At 41.9% G+C, this 17,646-nt stretch overlaps 1 protein-coding gene across 1 annotated transcript in view; it reads right to left on the bottom strand.

The window, feature by feature from the left end:
- The window catches only part of GRID1 (glutamate ionotropic receptor delta type subunit 1), a 492,844-nt gene that overhangs the window by 317,212 nt on the left and 157,986 nt on the right, over positions 1–17,646 (bottom strand). The gene's annotated exons all lie outside the window — the stretch shown is intronic.

Genomic DNA, 17,646 nt, shown 5'->3' with positions numbered 1-17,646 from the left:
CCCCCCCGCCCAAAAATCTCCAGACAGTTGACTGAAAAGTCTCTGGGCTGTTTCTTTTTAGTTTAGAGAAACAATAGGAAAGAGAGAGGGGTACCTGACAACAGTCCTGAGATGCACACGTGGTTATGGGCCCTGCAGTGCCGAAGCATAGAAGTTGGAATCAAATTGCATACAAGAACCATTTTGAAAACTAGATTAAACTAATTTGGCTTGAAGAGTCTTTCATTTCAGTACCYCCAAATCAGTAATATTTGGCATAAATCTCACATGAACAATATTTATAGATACATATTCTAATTTTTTATTATAAAGTATGTGCAAGACTTAACAGTTTTAAACTATAGCTTTGGAATTATAGCTCTAGGATAGTTACAGTACAAAACCACACAGAAATACAAACACACACACACATCATTATCATTCTGCCACTGGGCACATGAGCATATTTTCATCCTCTCAATAAATAAGTGAAGATCTTGCTGAATCACTGATTCTTTATTCTGTTCCAGTAGCTTCAYTTGAGACACCATACCACCTACAGCACAGCAGAAGTCTGTTACATTTAGTTATCAAAGCAGAAGTAGAAAAAGTCATTCAGTGTTTATCTGCACAAATATAAGCTTGGACCAACACTTCCAGCACTCAGTCTTTCAGGAACTTGTGACCTTAGGAGTCTAGTTAAAGCTACCTTCAAAAGCAGGCAATACTGAGACAGGAGGTGGGCACTTTGCCCATTTTTAAAGATTCTCTGCAGAAAGCGTGCCAGCAACGATCTTAAGGTCAGGTTCGCGCAGAGCCTCTGGAGAAACTACCAGCTCACTGTAGCTTGCAGACACCCCCAGAGAAATAACCTAGGTGACAGCAGCTGCCCTGGGCCACCACGCACGCGGCAGGGCCGGTCACCGGCGCACAGGCTGCAGGGTCACATCCTCCCGTCCTGCACTCACCACACTGGCAGCCCATTTGCGTCTTCTACCCACATCTTTTCCACCCAAGGACGTGACTTSCAGCAGCAACAGCAGTTAAACATCCTAGCAGACAGGGGAAAGGGCACTTGCCATTGTTCTGGCTCTTCAAAATAAGATCAAATACCTGACTAAAAGACAAATTTTCTCCTTTGTGAGGTGGGGGATCAGTGGCTGTTGCATGCAGGTGGTCAGATGAGAGGCTCGAAGCCTTGCTGACAACATAACATGCAGATCATGGTTTCCCTTCCAGCCTATGCAGCAAGAATCTTGAACTCAGTAATACTTATAACCCCCAAAATGAGCTACATAAATCCACCATCATTTACTCATAAAATGTCAAAGATCACTTGGTAAAAATCTAATAAAAGTTTATTTTAAAAAAGTAAACAAAAACCCACTAATACTCGCTGCTTTAAATAAAGCTGCCATCTTTATTATACTGGCTGGAAATGAGTGCAATAAATAATGACTTGTTTTTAAGGCCAGAGATCACTATAGTCATCATCTAGTCTGACCTGCTGCATCATATGGCTATGAAATGTCAAAGTAACTCTTGCATATCTACAGATCAAGATGCACCATATGCTCAGCTTCACCAAGCCAACATTTTACCACTGCTAATCCCTTTAAAACATTTCTTTTATTCTCTTATTCTGAAGTTTCTAACTTCACAGTCTGTTTTGTAAGGGTTTTGTGTACAAGAGTACAGAGCTCTCTACTATCTGAAATACTTTCTCCTAAGTCATTACGCAAAGGCTAGGAGGCACTTTTTAAAATCAAGTAAACTTTTCTGTTTTAGAGCAACAAAAACTTATCAGATGTCAAATCACTCTAGTAGCTCTTCACTGAATGCAGTGACTAGCCCATACCCTTCATGAAGCCCACACAACTGAGCAGCACGCTATAGCAAACCCACTTGCACCAACACAGGGGGGGACTCCATCTCCGTTCCTCAATATGCTGCTCTTCTCAGAGCTGCTACAAATCTGAGTTCATATGCAGAAATCACAGAAGGTARTGACCCACATTGTTTACTAAATCACAGCTCCTCGCACACATACTCCTATCTGATGGACATCCGATAGACAATCTACATTCCCAGAAATACCAGCTCACATCACTGCATATGACTGCAAAACAAAAATGCTTTTTGCAACATTTGCAAGGCTTATCTAACATTATCCCAAGATCCAAATCCTTAATCAACATGTTTGTAGGATGTTCTCAGATAATTTTAAATAAAATAACTTCTCTGTAGTTGTTGAAGTTTCATATACATAATGTAGAACAATTATAGCCAATTAATAGAAAAAAGTTAATTCTTAGTAAACATTAAAATTAGTTTTTTTCCTTAATCTTTTTGATGTTATCCCTGAGCTGTGCAGAACTCATTACTAGGACACAAGTAGTCTCTGATATCAAAGATGCTACTCCATGAAAATGAGGATAGATCATAACATTAGAGCTAGGTCTCTCATGCTTTGAATTCAGTTATTTCATTTTCYTAAAAAACAACTTCCCTTCCCCCTCTTTCTTTGCTGCTATATTAAAAATCATCMATGTCCAATGAAGCTGCAGCTGGTTGGTGCCCTCCTGAAATGAGGCTCTTAAGTAGGGTGTTATATACTAATCTGCATTTTAATTATTGAAAGCATRGGGAGGTATTTCCCCACTGTTAATCAGGATTTATGTATTTCTAGACTTGAAATACTGATCAGTTTCATCTTTTAGTAACACTAGTATCCAATCAGAGGAAGCTATGCTAAGAAAAGTGCCAAACTCACTTTGTCCACAATTACCCAGGACGTGAACAGAAATTCTGTGGGATGATCACAGACATCCAAGACCTCAGCGAAAAGGTTGCATGTTCCTAGAACGTATAGTCACAGCTCAGCAGGTCTGCRTATACTGATCAGGATACAGCACAGGAAAAGGTCAACTTTAGAAAATACAAAGAGAATTAATGTACAGTGACCTTGCCATTTTCTTGGATTTGATTACTTGTACAGTGCCAGAGGAGAATTTTCATATACTGCATTTCATTCATATTCCTGAGATCTCTTGTAGAGAAAGTGTTAATCYTAAAGTGTATTTATTCATCAGGAAAAACTGCCTGAAAAATCACACGCTAAGGATTTTTTTTTTTTTTTGAACACAAATTATTTTCCTACCAACTATATTCCCACACTGCACAGGCTCCCATGAGAAGAAACTGCAGTGAAATACTGACAACCAGACCTTCCCAAAGCATTTCATGGAACATGGCATCAACAGCCTAGTCCAGCACCAGGCACTGCTCTAGGGATGGGCCACCCAGCTCACAGTTCAGAGCCCCAACTCTGAAAGGAAAGGTCTTCTTATCAAATGGGAACATCAAAACACACAGTAATCATGGCATTAGCATACGGACTTTTTTTAAACAATTTCCATCATCTGGAAGGCTTCAAAGGCTTCAAAGCAACAATCATTTTYAGGGGATTTCAGAAACAAATCTTACAAGCACCACTTCATTATTCAAAGCCACACTTTCATTCATAGCAGACTTYTGTTTGAAAGAGCCCTAAATGATATATCTTGTACGAGATGTCAGCCAAAGTCTTTGGAGAGTATAGCTCCCCCGCACCCAGACACTGCATTTCAGTGGTTCAGACTATTACTTTCCTCACGCACAGGAGTACCACTGACGATGGGAGCTTCATCTTGGAAAAGATGCACGCTCCTCAACTGTAGTACTGAAACACATAACAATTCCAAGTGCAGGCTGTCTCATACAGAAATATCAGCCACTATTGGACTTGTTAGTAATGTAAAATCACAAAAAGGTCTGTTGTTCGAAAATATTTTTCTATTTTCTCTTGATGCTTCTTGAAGAAAATAAAGTAGCTATAGATTTGGATAGGCATACATGGTTTATCAGTAACACAAAGTGGCACAAGCAATATTGAAAAGGTCTTGGTGTCTTTAAGCTTTTACTCTCTCCTGCTCTCTCAAAAAAGAACAAAAACAGAAAACCCCAACTTTTCACCACCTGAATAGGATGAGACATGCAATGCCATGGCCAAAAGTTCAACAGAAGCCAGAACTCCCAGCAAGGAGTCACACTCTAAAGAGGAGACTCAGCACTGGCCACAAGGGAAATCCATATTTAAGGTTCCACACAGCCATCAATTCCTGCATTTACCAATTCAGTATGTGCAATGAGACATTTCAAGTACTGATCATTTTTTATTTAAGCGTCTACACAGAAAAGCCCCAAAAGAAAAGCTAGTTCAGTTTTCAATTAATTTAAGTTAATTGGAGGAGACAAATCTGTTATCTAAATTTCATTGTAAGCTTGTTCTAACTTCTGTTATTTATTAATCCTCYTTTTTGTCATGATTTAGATTATGCTTTTCAACATCCGTGTCTTCTTCCTATTTGTCATTCACATTTCTAGTAACTGTCAATACCCTCTTACATTATTTAGCTATCTTCCCCTGTATTTGGARTCTGTTCAGTACCTCCACAGAATTTTGTTAATATTCTTCCTCTTCTAAGTTATTAACAAAGACRCTAAATATTAGACTAGAACTAATATTATTCCCTGGTTAGCATTTCCCAGACCTCCAGCCACATCCATTTAGCATCATTCCTTGTTTATAGATGCTCTGCAGGTTTTTAGATCATGTGGCAGCATCTCCATCGCAGTCAATTTGAATTAATTTTTCAAGAAAGATTTCATGAAACAGTATTAAATGCTTTAGTAAAGTACAAATACATTACGTTTACTGAATTCCCTCATATACCAGATTTGTATTTCTATTAGAAAAGTAATCATTTGATCTGTCTTTCATGCTATGATTTTAACTTTCARTATTTTCTAGCCAAAACATATTCATCATCCTGTGCTTGCAAAATGCAGAATCACTGTACATGCATGTCTGAAAAGTAATAGTTTCGTGGTCCCAGAGATGGGGCAAATCTTCGCTGCATGAGCACAGACTGAACTCATTTAAATCCATTCTCCCACGTACAATAACTGACCCCTCGTTGTGATTCAGCATATACGCAAATAAATATAGGGTGATTAAGCTCTTCAGTACAATTTGCACAACTGTAAATAGCTTCAAACGCAAAGCAGAGCTGTATGCAATCAACTCCACCCCTCAGCYGGCTCTGCATCCTGTTGCATCTATACAACAAATGGGTCTTTTAATGAACACACAGGCACACCAGCTACAGCTTCATCCTCCCAAAGCTGGGCATTGCAGCTACTTCTGAGGTCAAGCTGTGGAAGTACAGGAATTAAGACACARATTCTAGCCGTAGCTCTGCGCCTGCCGGTCACGCGAAGCACCGCGATGGAGCGAGCGTGATCCGGCGGGAAGTCCAGCAGGCTGCCAAGGAGGCAGCGATCAGATCCGAACAACTCGCGTACAGCCCAGCCGTGCCTCCGTTMGGTGTTTTCCACTCCTAAATGCAGATCGAAGTACAACCTTGCACTCATCTTCAGAAGCATATTATTTCCCACCGTATTTGYTTTCTTTTCTATTGTCTAGTTAAAAGTAATAGCTAGAATACATCTAAATCCATACATCACCGAACATACTCGAGTTTAAGCCAATTAAAGTGGCCTAATGAGTGGATCCTCTTTTCTCCCCCAGTACAGTAACAGGTCATTATTGCTCTTACTCTGCATATAGATGAACAGTGTCTTTAAATTCTTCTACTATGAGGAAAAAACAGCTGCTGCTAAGCGTGATTTTCACGCCATGCTTTTCTCTAGAAGGTACTGTTTTTCCTGGTACTGTACTGACATGTCTGCCCTAAAATCAGTACAAGTTCCATTTGCTTCCTAGACATCCCTCTAATTTTCCATTACATCCTTTCCTTCCAAAAGGATTACTCCGAGCTCACCACCTTGTTAGCCACACATGCTGGACACCTCCTCTTGGTCCTTGCAAATTCTCTGCAATTTCTCCTCTTTTTCCAAATGCCAGGCTGAGAGTTAACCTGACTTTCAGCTCCAAATACCTTTCTGCTCAASGTTTTCCTTAACTATTTGCCATTTTCTGTTACACCCACAGCATTAGAGCACTACCCATCCTTTATTCTGGCTGGGTCTTAGCACGTTAGACTATTTCAAACGCTATTTCTGGATTTCCCAGGAATCCGGTGTTGTATTGCTGCCGCAGAGCCTGGCGCGCGGGGCCCTTCGGCCCGTCAGGCTTCGGAGCGGGCTGCAAGGGGCACGCCGACGGGTGCCAGCAGCCCCGCGACGCTCGGGTGGAAACGCGGGGGAGCGCGGGCCTCCCAGCCAGCCGCCCTCTCCCCCGCGGGGGCATCCCATCCGAGTCGGGGTGTCCGGCGGCGCACGCAGCGACTGACCCGACTCGGTTGTGATGGCAACCCAGAGTTATCAGGAAATTAATTCACGCTRAAGAAAAAGAAATAAATCTAGTCTTTAAGAGGTTGCTTCATAATTAATTGTACTCCAGCTTTTAAAGCTTTTAGAGTGCCCTTCTCTCCCTCTCGCTAATATAATTAGCTCACAAACCGCGTTTTACACCAGCCTGAACTGAGAAGTCTAGCCCAGAACGCCCATCGTGTGAAYGCCTTCAGCGCGCGTTTATAACGAATACCGGCAAAAGCAGGTAATAAAATACTGCACTGCCTTGAGACAAAAACTTARTGAGACAATAAACAGTAAGAAATTAAGCAGCTAGTGTATACTCAAAAATGCAGTTCTGCTCTCCCCTTCAAAAGGGAGATTCTGCTCCAACCTGTACATAATCACACGAAGGAGTAAACTGGTATTTTCCTTGTTCTCAGAAAGGCACAATGAAACGCTTCGATGACAGCTCAAGCTAAACCTTCGAAAAATTCAAGGCAGATAGTCTCAATCTGAATTCTGTCCCTCCTCCGCTTTATTTCAAAAAGCCTTCTCCACTCCGCAGTTTCAAACAAATTAGAAATAATGAGACTGAAAATAGATTTTTCATTCTACAGGAAATTCTGACATTGCAGATTTGTTCTGCTTTAAAAGAAATAAAAGACTAAAGCTAAGACTACTAAATCACGTTCATTTCGTATTAAAGTCATGTAAAACAGTAAATCAAAATATCAAATATGAAGTATTATCTAAATTAGTTTTAAAATGTACACATTGTAATAGAAACAATAAAAGTGAAACAAAACAGCCTGACATTAATCAAAACAATTGGATACAACCGGCATAAAACCAAAAGCACTTCTTCATCAAAATAGAAAGATTCTCACAACAGAGTTTACCAAAACTGAATTTCCCCCAAAGAAAACCCTGTTGTAGCCTTCGGTTTTGGTTTCCTCGCCAAGCCAGCCTAACGAGCACGCTAAAGGACGCTCTCCAGCGGTTCGGGCACCGCTCAGCGGGAACGCCTCCCAGACCCAGGACACGCTGCCTGCCCTTGTTTTGCAGGCTGAGAGGCACCACGTAGTTCTGAAAAGCCTCCAGGTAACATTCAGATTTAGGGTGCTACTCCACCACCCTGAACAAACGGAAGTTACTACATTGAGGGACATCCATCTGGGTCAAATTCAATCCCGTCAGGATGTACGTAACCACCTAAGCTAGTAGAGCTCTGCACGCACACACACACTGATTTTAGCCTTGGTGCCTAGCTCTTAGCCTTCACCACTTTGGGGACTGAATGGCTTCTATGCAAATACTCCATAGCAATAAACTTTCAATGCACAACTTCCTACCTTCATCCTCCACTTAGCTGCTGCTGATCTAACCAGCAAGGCATGCCAGAGATTTATGGTACTTCCCCCCTGCCAAACACACACACACAACCCCCCATGACCGAAACTAGCATAAAATGCTTCAGACATTTATTTTATGTGAAAATTACTTCATTGCAGAAGTCAATTTTTACACTGCTTCTCAGCCAGCTCAAATTGTACATTTCTGAGAACATCCTCAATGCAAAATAAAATTTAAGGCTCTCTTTTAGAGATTTTATTCATTGATGACAATATCAGCCATACCCAAATCAGAGATCCAAACTGTAATCTTCTACTTTAAATGGCAAAGAAGCTAGGTAAAAGGCTTCCCACAAGTCCCCCCAACATGCTCAGTTATGCAGATACTCCAGGGATGTTCCCGTGCACAGAAGATTTTACAGACTAGGCTACAAGTGACTCCACATTAGAATCATAGAATCGGTAAGGATGGAAGGGACGGATTAGAAATAGAAAAGCTGTTGGGCAACATAAGTTGCTTTGTGACTCACTCAGCTCCTCCTGGCTTCCTTCTCACASATGAAAGCTTACTTGTGACCCTCACAGACCAAAAGTGAAAAATAACCAAACTCATCCCTACATTCCAATAAAAAACACTAGTCACATGCATTTCCATTTAAGCAAGAAAGTCCAAAGGGTTTTTAGGATCTTATCTGTCTCATAGTATTTTAATTAGATTGCTCTTGTGATCTGACCTCAGGTCACGTTGATATAGCTTTGCCCTTTATGGTCCCATCAGCAGAATTCAACAGTTCTTGCAGAGATGAATGGGGTACTAGCTGGAATACAGATTTGATACCTTAAAGGCTTGCTTTTTTCTTTAATCTTTTTATCTTTTGCTTGCAATAATCATGGAAAGTTTGTTAGTGAAGGATGCTAGGACTTTGATTTCCACAAAGAGATCAGTATTTTGATAGGTGCAGCAACACAAACGTTTTGGTAGTGTCAAGCCTACAAGGCAAGCGCTACACCTTATGCTGTCCATTCAGTATTAATTTATACCAAATAAGTCTCATCCAAACATCACAATAAAGCAGTTAGCCTATGTATGTATGTGTATACATCTCCCATAACCGCAGACACTGAACTTTGGGATGGCCAGCTGTCCTTGGCTAGGTCAAGGCTTCAGTTCCATGAATTTGCCTTATTGCAATAGCTTAGCCAAGGGAGGTATGGGGTGTATCTGCTGGCAGTTCACATCTAAAGGATCTGACCCCAGAATTATTTTTGTGATGAGTAATGCAGACATGTGCACCTAACTGTATAAACACAAATGGCACCCAGATTCTAAGCAAAGGAGTAGAAGTGTATGACTGCAGTAGAGAAAAAGGCAATTTAGAAAAATAGATCATAAGTCTCACTGATTCTGAAGCAGAATGTTAGCACAGAAGCTATAGTTTCAAAATGTAATTTCAGAAAAACACTAATTGTAATCTAGATCTAATTTTATTTTCTGTATTCAAAATTGGTTGAATACATGCTGTTAGTATTGTCTATTAAAAACCCCATACAACAATTTTCTAAATATCTCATTTGCAATTTTGCTCTGTAGTTGAAAAAATTCTAGTACTGCAGCTGCAAAGGCTTTTAAACCTGCCTCATTTTCTGGCCATATATTCACAGTTACACAGAAAAACATTTGAGCTGCTGATTTGTTTCAGCCACGTTTGTGTTAGATGACAGACACTTCTGCTCAGCCCACCATCCCCTTGCTCATTGTTGGGGCTTCAGGTTACATAATAGCACATAATATAACCAGATGCAACAAGAAAAAGCCTTATAATAGGTTTAAAGCACTGCAAGTGCTATTCTCTAGATGCTGTTTATTCTGTCATCACATACCAGAAGATTATACTTCAATAAAAACGTAAAAGAACAAATTAAGATTCTTCACTGACAGGGCTACAATCTCTTCTGCTCTCCTCCTTCAATCTCTCAAGATTTTTTAATAAGCCTCTCCTATAGAAACTGATTAAAATCTACATCTTTCATATCTTTTGATTACATGAAATAACACAAATAGTACTGCATATAAAATGTTCGTAATTACGCTGAAGCTGTTTTARCAGGCTGTTTCCTTAGGTTTATTTATTCCTGGATGTCCATGACTGAGCACAGTAGGCCATCACATTACAGTATTTCAGCATCAACAGGAAATTAGAGGGCAGTATGTTGCCTACTGTAAGAGAATTTTAGTATAAAAACTAACTAATGAACCACCTATATCAGTGTTATTAGAATTACATTACTCTGACACAATTTGAAATTTACTTCAAAGCATGAAGGTTTACTTATGATAGGAAAAAACACAGCTCTCCTCATTTTAGACCATAGGGCAAAAAAAATCAGGTAATTCAAAGCTAACATTAGCATGAGTCACCCGTATCTAGGGGAGGAGTAAAACTCTCCAGGATGGGACATCTCAGCTTTCTGTTAAAGAATCTTTTAAAGGCCATTGTGGCTCTTTGGCATGATGCTAAGTTACTAGAAAGTATTAAAAAAAATCACATGCCCTTGCCCTCCCTGCTTTGGTTTAGCTCAGTGGCAGTAGAGCAGCTCAGGCAGCATGTAGCCCTCTGCTTCTCCAGGAGGAAACTGTTCCCCTAAGCAACTCCTGCAGCTCTGCAAAATCTCCCCACCTTTGTGCTATGCAGCAACAAGGCCAAGGTTCCCAAAAGTGAGTTTCCCTTCAGAAGTACTTGCACACACCCCCAAAGGTAATTCAGCTTCAGGGAGGATATGGTGCAAGAGATCAAGAAACGAGGGGGACAAACGAGCTCCTGCACAGGGATGTTTCCAGCCAGCTCTTGCAGTCACGCTTCCTGCCCAGCAGGAATTGCCAGGCAGCAGCATAGCCACAGGGAGTGGAGCAAGGGCTTCCCCTGAGRAGGCTATGAGTAAGAGCATGAGTAAGCCAGCAGTCCTCAGTACCAGCAGTACCAAGAGAAAAAACCTTGGCCTTTACTGTATCTAACTATATGTTATTTCCCCAAACTTTGTAAAGCAACAGTATCCAAACAGAACCTACATATGCAGAAGAAAGCTACCAGAGCCCAAGTTACAAACCCTCTTGCAGGGCAAAAACCACTGAAACGTCACCAGAGGGCTGTGCAGCCATTCAGAGAAGACCTGGACAGGCTGGAGAGCTGGGTGGAGAGGAACCTCCTGAGGTTCAACAAGGGCAAGTGCAGAGTCCTGCACCTAGGGAAGGATAACCCGAGGCACCAGTACAGGCTGGGGGCTGACCTGCTGGAGAGCAGCTCTGCAGAGAAGGACCTGGGAGTGCTGGTGGATGACAGGCTGACCATGAGCCAGCAATGTGCCCTTGTGGCCAGGAAGGCCAATGGTCTCCTGGGGTGCATTAGGAAGAGTGTTGCCAGCAGGTCGAGGGAGGTGATCCTGCCCCTCTACTCAGCCCTGGGGAGGCCTCAGCTCGAGTACTGTGTCCAGCTCTGGGCTCCCCAGTCCAAGAGAGATCTGGAGCTACTGGGGAGAGTCCAGTGTAGGGCTACGAGGATGATCAGAGGGCTGGAGCACCTGCCCTACGAGGAACGGCTGCGAGAGCTGGGCCTCTTTAGCCTAGAGAAGAGAAGACTGAGGGGGGATCTTATCAATGTGTACAAGTACCTGAAGGGAGGGTGTCAAGGGAACGGGGACGAACTCTTTTCAGTTGTCCCATGTGACAGGACAGAGGCAATGGGCAGAAATTGAAGCACAGGAAGTTCTGCCTGAGCGTGAGGGGGGATTTCTTCCCTGTGAGAGTGACGGAGCACTGGGACAGGTTGCCCAGAGAGGTTGTGGAGTCTCCTTCTCTGGAGGTATTCAAGGCCTGCCTGGATGCAACCCTGTCTACCATGCTCTAGGTGAYCCTGCTGAGCAGGGAGGCTGGACTAGACGATCTCTGGAGGTCCCCTCCAACCTTACCGATTCTATCTATGATCAGGAGATACGTCAGACAATGAAAGCCTTCACTCAAAACGCATCATTTACTCTGAAAATACAATCTATCTCTATAAAGATCTACAGAAAGGTACAAGAACAAGTAGTTAACCTCAACAGCCTTCTCCTCATGGCCTTCCCCTTCATTCCTTAATCAGGTCCTGTCTAGCTACTCCCAAAGTTCCAGAAAAATGTCACCTGGAGGGGCATCTTTTGATGTACAAAGAATAAGACATCCTAAAGAGACTTCTGCACCTATGTACAGTTTAACATTAAACTGAAAAAAAAAGATAAGCTATAAATATGCATAAACTAAAGCAAGACTGCTGGACATACCAGGGAYCATTAGCCTGCCAAACCTCCTTGTGTCAACAGCTCAGGGATGAGTATCACAAAGGAATCCATTGCTAATTACCTAAACCAAACAGGAGCTCAGCATGGTCCAGGCAGCTCTAGTGGTCAGTAGTTCATCACTTCCCTTAGACTGTATGCACTCTAGCACGGATTAGACTAATCTGGATAGCTTTTCAGAGTAGGACTTGTCTTCCTTCTCTGGTTCCCAAGTAACTCCTTCRGCATCATTGCTAAGTAGGAAAAAGCAGTCTTAATGTACAGTCATACATACAARCCAGGGTTTTCTGCAAAAATAGAATAAGAACACCCTTGCATATTGGTTATACAGTTGCTTATGCCTGTCGGCACTGTAAGAGACATCTGTCTCGGTCACTTCATTAGTAGCTTCCCRGCCTCCAGTCCCCCATCGCCTGCTCCCTCAGCTTCTCATCTCTGACTCTGAGCAGCATAACTGAGAGTTTCAAGAAAAGCCTCTTAAAAGGGTACAATGCACGCACATGAACATGATTGTTCAGTTAGGGACAGAAATGACAGTTTTTACCACTTCTCAGCTCAATTTCTGATGAAAGKTTAAGATTTTAACAACTCTGAATCTACATGTTACTAAACGCATGCACATGGTTGACTGACCAACCACATCCGTCTCTAAAGAGCAGCTCTGCAAACTGCACAGGTGTGGTTAACCATAGCTTATGGCACTGCAAGGGAAAAGGGCAAAGCAACCCCATATTGCTCATCTCAGTCAACGCAAAGAGAAGGGAAAGTTTTAATCACACTCCCAGTAACCCTGTACAAAAACCAGTACTTCAAATTTCATGTGGACTGATACTTCATGCATATGTAAAAACAGCACAACTTTGCATGCTTAATCAAAACTGACAGGGATGTGAATAAATTTGTCTGCTAGTAGTTAAACAATTTATGATCTCAAAGAAGAAAGATTATGATCCAACACAAAAGYAAGGTGGTATTTTTGCCTAGTTATGAACTGTTTAAGCACTGTACAAAATCTTTATGCAGTTACGCAGGTGATTGTTTCTTTTCGATATCAGACTAAGACTACCAACAAAGTTGCCAGGATTGCAGCATTCATGCAGGTGTCCTGCAAAAGCCTAGCAACAAACACTAAAATGCCTACCAGRTTTCTTACAGGCCACTGAACAGCTTATCAGGTGGTTAAAATTTGACTGATGTGATCAGATTCAAATCAACCACCTCATGCGAAGAAGGGTTTCTCATTAGCAGTCCCCTGAAGCAGCTCCTGGTGGAGAAACAGTTTGCTTAGTGCCTTGTTCCTCGGATAATTTTGCCACTGAACAGGGAATTTCCATCAACATTATGTGAGGCTGAAATAACTCAGCAAGGGAGAAACCCAAAATAAAACAAGGCCAAACTCAGTCGGCCCTACAAAACAGGCTGTACACATATTATGAATAAAATTCTGTACTAATGAGTTTCCAAGATTTCATAAACCCCGGTATTTGGCAAGGAGTATTCCATTTCACATTTTAACATCCTCTGGCATCAACTGTCATGCTTTAATTAAGCACAGAATGCAAATCACACGCCCAGGAGAGGATGCCTCCAGCTGCTTCTCTTTCCATGGGGCAGGGTGGAGAGCAAGCACCACCACAGCACAACGCCAAGCCCGGGACAGCCSCGCACCTCGCGGGGAGCTGCCGCCGTGGTGCCACCGCCGCGTCCTAAGCGCTGCTCCAAGCAGCGGCCCCGAAGGAGGCTCAAGCTGCTTACAGCCACGCTCCCTGTGGGTACCAGTGCACCGTCCATCCCCCCTGCCGTCTCCCTGAACGGTGGGCTGTGTTTGCTGCCAAGACAAGCCAGCGTCAGTAGCCAGGCTCTTCCTACGGACATTTCACTGCCTTCAAGTTTGAGGGCTAAACCCTCGCTCTGAGGCCTTGTCTACACCGCAGTTCCCCTCGGCGCAGCCCCACCAGCTGCAGAAGCTAGCCTACCTAGGCAAATAGCAAATGAACGTTGTTCATGTACTGTTTAAAACTAATTCTAGCAGGCAACACTACGCAAGAACTGTGTTTCCACATAAAACCACTCTGTCCAGCAACTGATTGCCTCCCTACGGCAAAACTCGGAAAAATACAGAAAAGATGAAAATCAAAGTCACACTGGTAGGAGGGTGGACTTCAAGTGTTACATCAAGATATTCAGTACATCTCTCAAGACTCCCAGCTTAGGTAAATCAAACACKTTTTCACAACAAGTGATACCCAAAGCATGGAAACTGCACCAAAATCTAGGGTTTGGGTCAATAACTTAACCTAGTAATTTTCTTTCAATTTGCATTCCCTTAGCAGTTCCCAAAGGCAACGCAAAACCAGATCTTTCAAACATAAGCCTACTTTCAAGAGGCTTGTAATCTTACAAGTTTTTTTTTTTTTTTTTTTTTAATAGAAAGACATTCTCCAAGTTCAGAGGCAGACAAGGAAATCACTACTTGCTTAATTGTGCATTTAGTTTATCGTACACAGATCCAACAAGCATTCTTCCAAGGCTGCTTCAAAAAAAAGATACAGCAACTACATAGGAAAAATTTGTTATATATGGCTTCAGAAAGGAAATCCTCCAACAACAGCTAATTCAGCTATGAGATCGTAAGTGCACCATGCACAATACCAGGAACCAGTTGAAAAGTCCCACTTTGATTTCACTAGTGATTTCTGGGGCCAGAGAACTCTACATAAGTAGGGGAAAATCCTCAGAAGAGTRTAAGAATTAGTCTTTCACATTGAGAGAGCTTGCCCAAGAGACCAAGTGTGAAAGTGCATATCCCTTCCTACAGCACATATCATGGAAAAATGAATCTCCAAATGGAGGGTATCATATTAAAAATACACATTATTTTAAACCAACTGAAGCACTGAGTTCTAGTGTGCATCTACTCTTTGTATTGAAAAATAAAGCCAGGTAAACCCACTGAGCATCCCTAAGTGCAACTTTCTAGACAAGGACTGCTCTTCAGAAACAGCACTCTACATCATAGAGCTGCCAGGTGTTTAATTCCCCTCCCACCATCCAGATTTTTTTCTAATTTTTTTTTTTTGCTCAAGACTCATTGTATTTAGAGGCCCTGCCAGAAGTGCCTGAATGCATAAGCTCATATTTGTCCTCTTTATGCAACATGCCTTTACATCTCAGGATCATCAGCACCACAGAGTAATTCAGCRTAAGACTCCCTGCAGCCATTCTTCAGACCTGGTTAAAACCTCACTATAACTTGTTCTTTTCAGTGAAACGTTTCACTGACACTCTCAGCATCTCCTTGGCCAACAGAGACACGCAGTACTACAGCTGCTAAACGAAGAGCAAGAGAAAGACAAGCTTTAGAGGAAGCATCCTGTTTTACAGGGAAAATACAGCAATTTCTATAACCAAAATGAATACCTGTGAATCATTAGATATCTTTAAGTCTTAAGTGGCAGAAACAAAGAAATTTTCAATTAGATATTTCACAAGGTTCAAAAGTTGAAGAAATCATGTATCAGAAGTTCAGCCTTCAATTAAAAAAAATGAACATTTATCACTAAGGATCATTCATAATAAATATCTTGATCTAAAATTCTTAATAGATAGGGACTTTTCAGAGGGCACAATGAATATTATTTCTCTGGGGCATCTGTAACAGTGTGTGCCTTCYATCTCACTAGGGAAAAGATTATACAGTTTAAGTAAAATACAGAAGAAAGACTCTATGTTTAGACAAGCGTGTCTATGAATGCTAAGTAAGGGGAAGATGCTCTGAAGCTGGTGAAATTCTTGGAATTTCCACACTGGCCATGCAGCATACATCACATCAGCCCAATATTAATGAGCCAGAATAAGGAGACTGGAGTGTCTACATATCAGAGCTTTCTTTAATGATTTGATAGAAGAACTATGTATTCAGGCTCTTTAGGTCACGTTTCTTTACAGGCAAAAAAGAGATGGGGGAGGGAAGGGAAGCAAAAAAAAAAAATCTAAATTCCAAAAAATTCTAAGTCACAGTGCAATTTGCAGTACAGCAAAATAAGCAAAGTTAATTTTCTGAATTGGTGCCCTCATCACGGATGTGATTTTTGGCAATGCTGTGCCTAAAGCTCTYGTGGACTTCAGCAGAACTGCAGATTCTTTGCACCTAAGGGATATTTACTGAATAGTAAGATCCAGACACCCACTCTGCTAACACAAACCAGCATGCATCTTCTCCAAACACTCCCAAAATCCCAGCTGAGCATTTAACATGAGTCCACTCGAGTGAGCTGTCAGGAGAGACCAGTTTCTTTAGCCAAATACAAGAGCCGCTTCCAAAAGACGCGACTGTGCGGACACAGGCGAGCGCCCGCACCACTGAGGGCCGAGCACCGGGACCTCAGTAACAAGCGGGAACCTTCCTCGCTTGTTCTTACGCATCCTGAGCTGCCTCAGGGCTCTCCCAAGGAAACCACGGGGTATCCTCCCTGCGCGCCATGCGCTTTCACACGCGTGTTCAGACCACTTTTTTATTGATCATCATTCTACTGAAATCGAAAACCCCACTTTACTCCGATTAAACATTTAACATACACCRAGAGAAAACTACAAATTACGTTAATGCTAAGTCAGCTCCTGGGGCTTTGTTTTATACAACCCCTAGCTACAATCCAAGAGAAAAAAAAAGACTGTGCTGCTAATTAAAGCCACTTATAGTTCAGTTCACTTCCGTCTGCGTGATGTATGCATTTACCCACATTGTGCAGCCACCTTATGGAGACCTCTGAAGATTAACCTAAGTGAGTCCCTGAAGTCAAAGATGACAGCCTTTGTTTTTACAAATGTACATGCTTGTCTCTCCCAAAGCCCCCAAAAAACATTTTGGGGACACCCCCCCCCCCCCAAAAAAACCCCCAGTATTTCCTTTGTGGCTCTTTTCCTTACTTGCTATTTTGAAATACTTAGCTTCTAATCAAAATAATGAAAGCAAAGCTTCTGTGCTTAGAGGTTTTCATTTTAATAAGTAAGGCAATTTCCATTTAAAATGTATGTTCTGTCATGCTTCAATAAAACAAAGGAACATCACTTCTCATTTAATGCGGATGCTGAATTATCCAGGTTCATACCCCTCCACAAAACCACGGAACAATCTCAGCTCGCTCGCTGCTCCCCTCAGCTACGTTCCTCATCCAGCCTGAGGTCTGACTGCAGAGTTTGCCCAGCTCCTGGTTTCTATTCCCAAGTCTGACTCGGCACATGAGTTTGAGGTTGCTGTGTCTGTTTCTCCTTTCACACTACTTTCCTCACATAGGCATATTTACAACCTTAAAGTTTGTAAAAACAAAACCCCCAAACAAGACAACACTCCACTCYATTCAGAGAAAAGAGTATTGTTGTTAGGAAATCAATGTGTGCAGCAATTTGCTTTGTCAGTTGTGCAGAGTCTTGTACACTGTCTTATCCTATCGAAAAAAATAATGCAGATACTGAAGTGAAGCTGTAGATTAAAATTTCATGTTGCATTTCATAAAGAAGAAACTTCTAAGAAGGTATTCTCTAAGCAGCATAAGCAACTTGGCACAGAGGATTGATAAGCCAGTTTGTTTCATGGTGTAAATCTTTAATTTCATTTGCTGCCCTT

Source organism: Rhea americana, unplaced genomic scaffold (genome assembly GCF_003343005.1).
Source record: "Rhea americana isolate MKP2758 unplaced genomic scaffold, rheAme1 scaffold_86, whole genome shotgun sequence".
NCBI lineage: Eukaryota > Metazoa > Chordata > Aves > Rheiformes > Rheidae > Rhea > Rhea americana.
The sequence above is the reverse complement of the archived record's forward strand: the minus strand, read 5'-3'. Positions and strand labels throughout refer to the sequence as shown.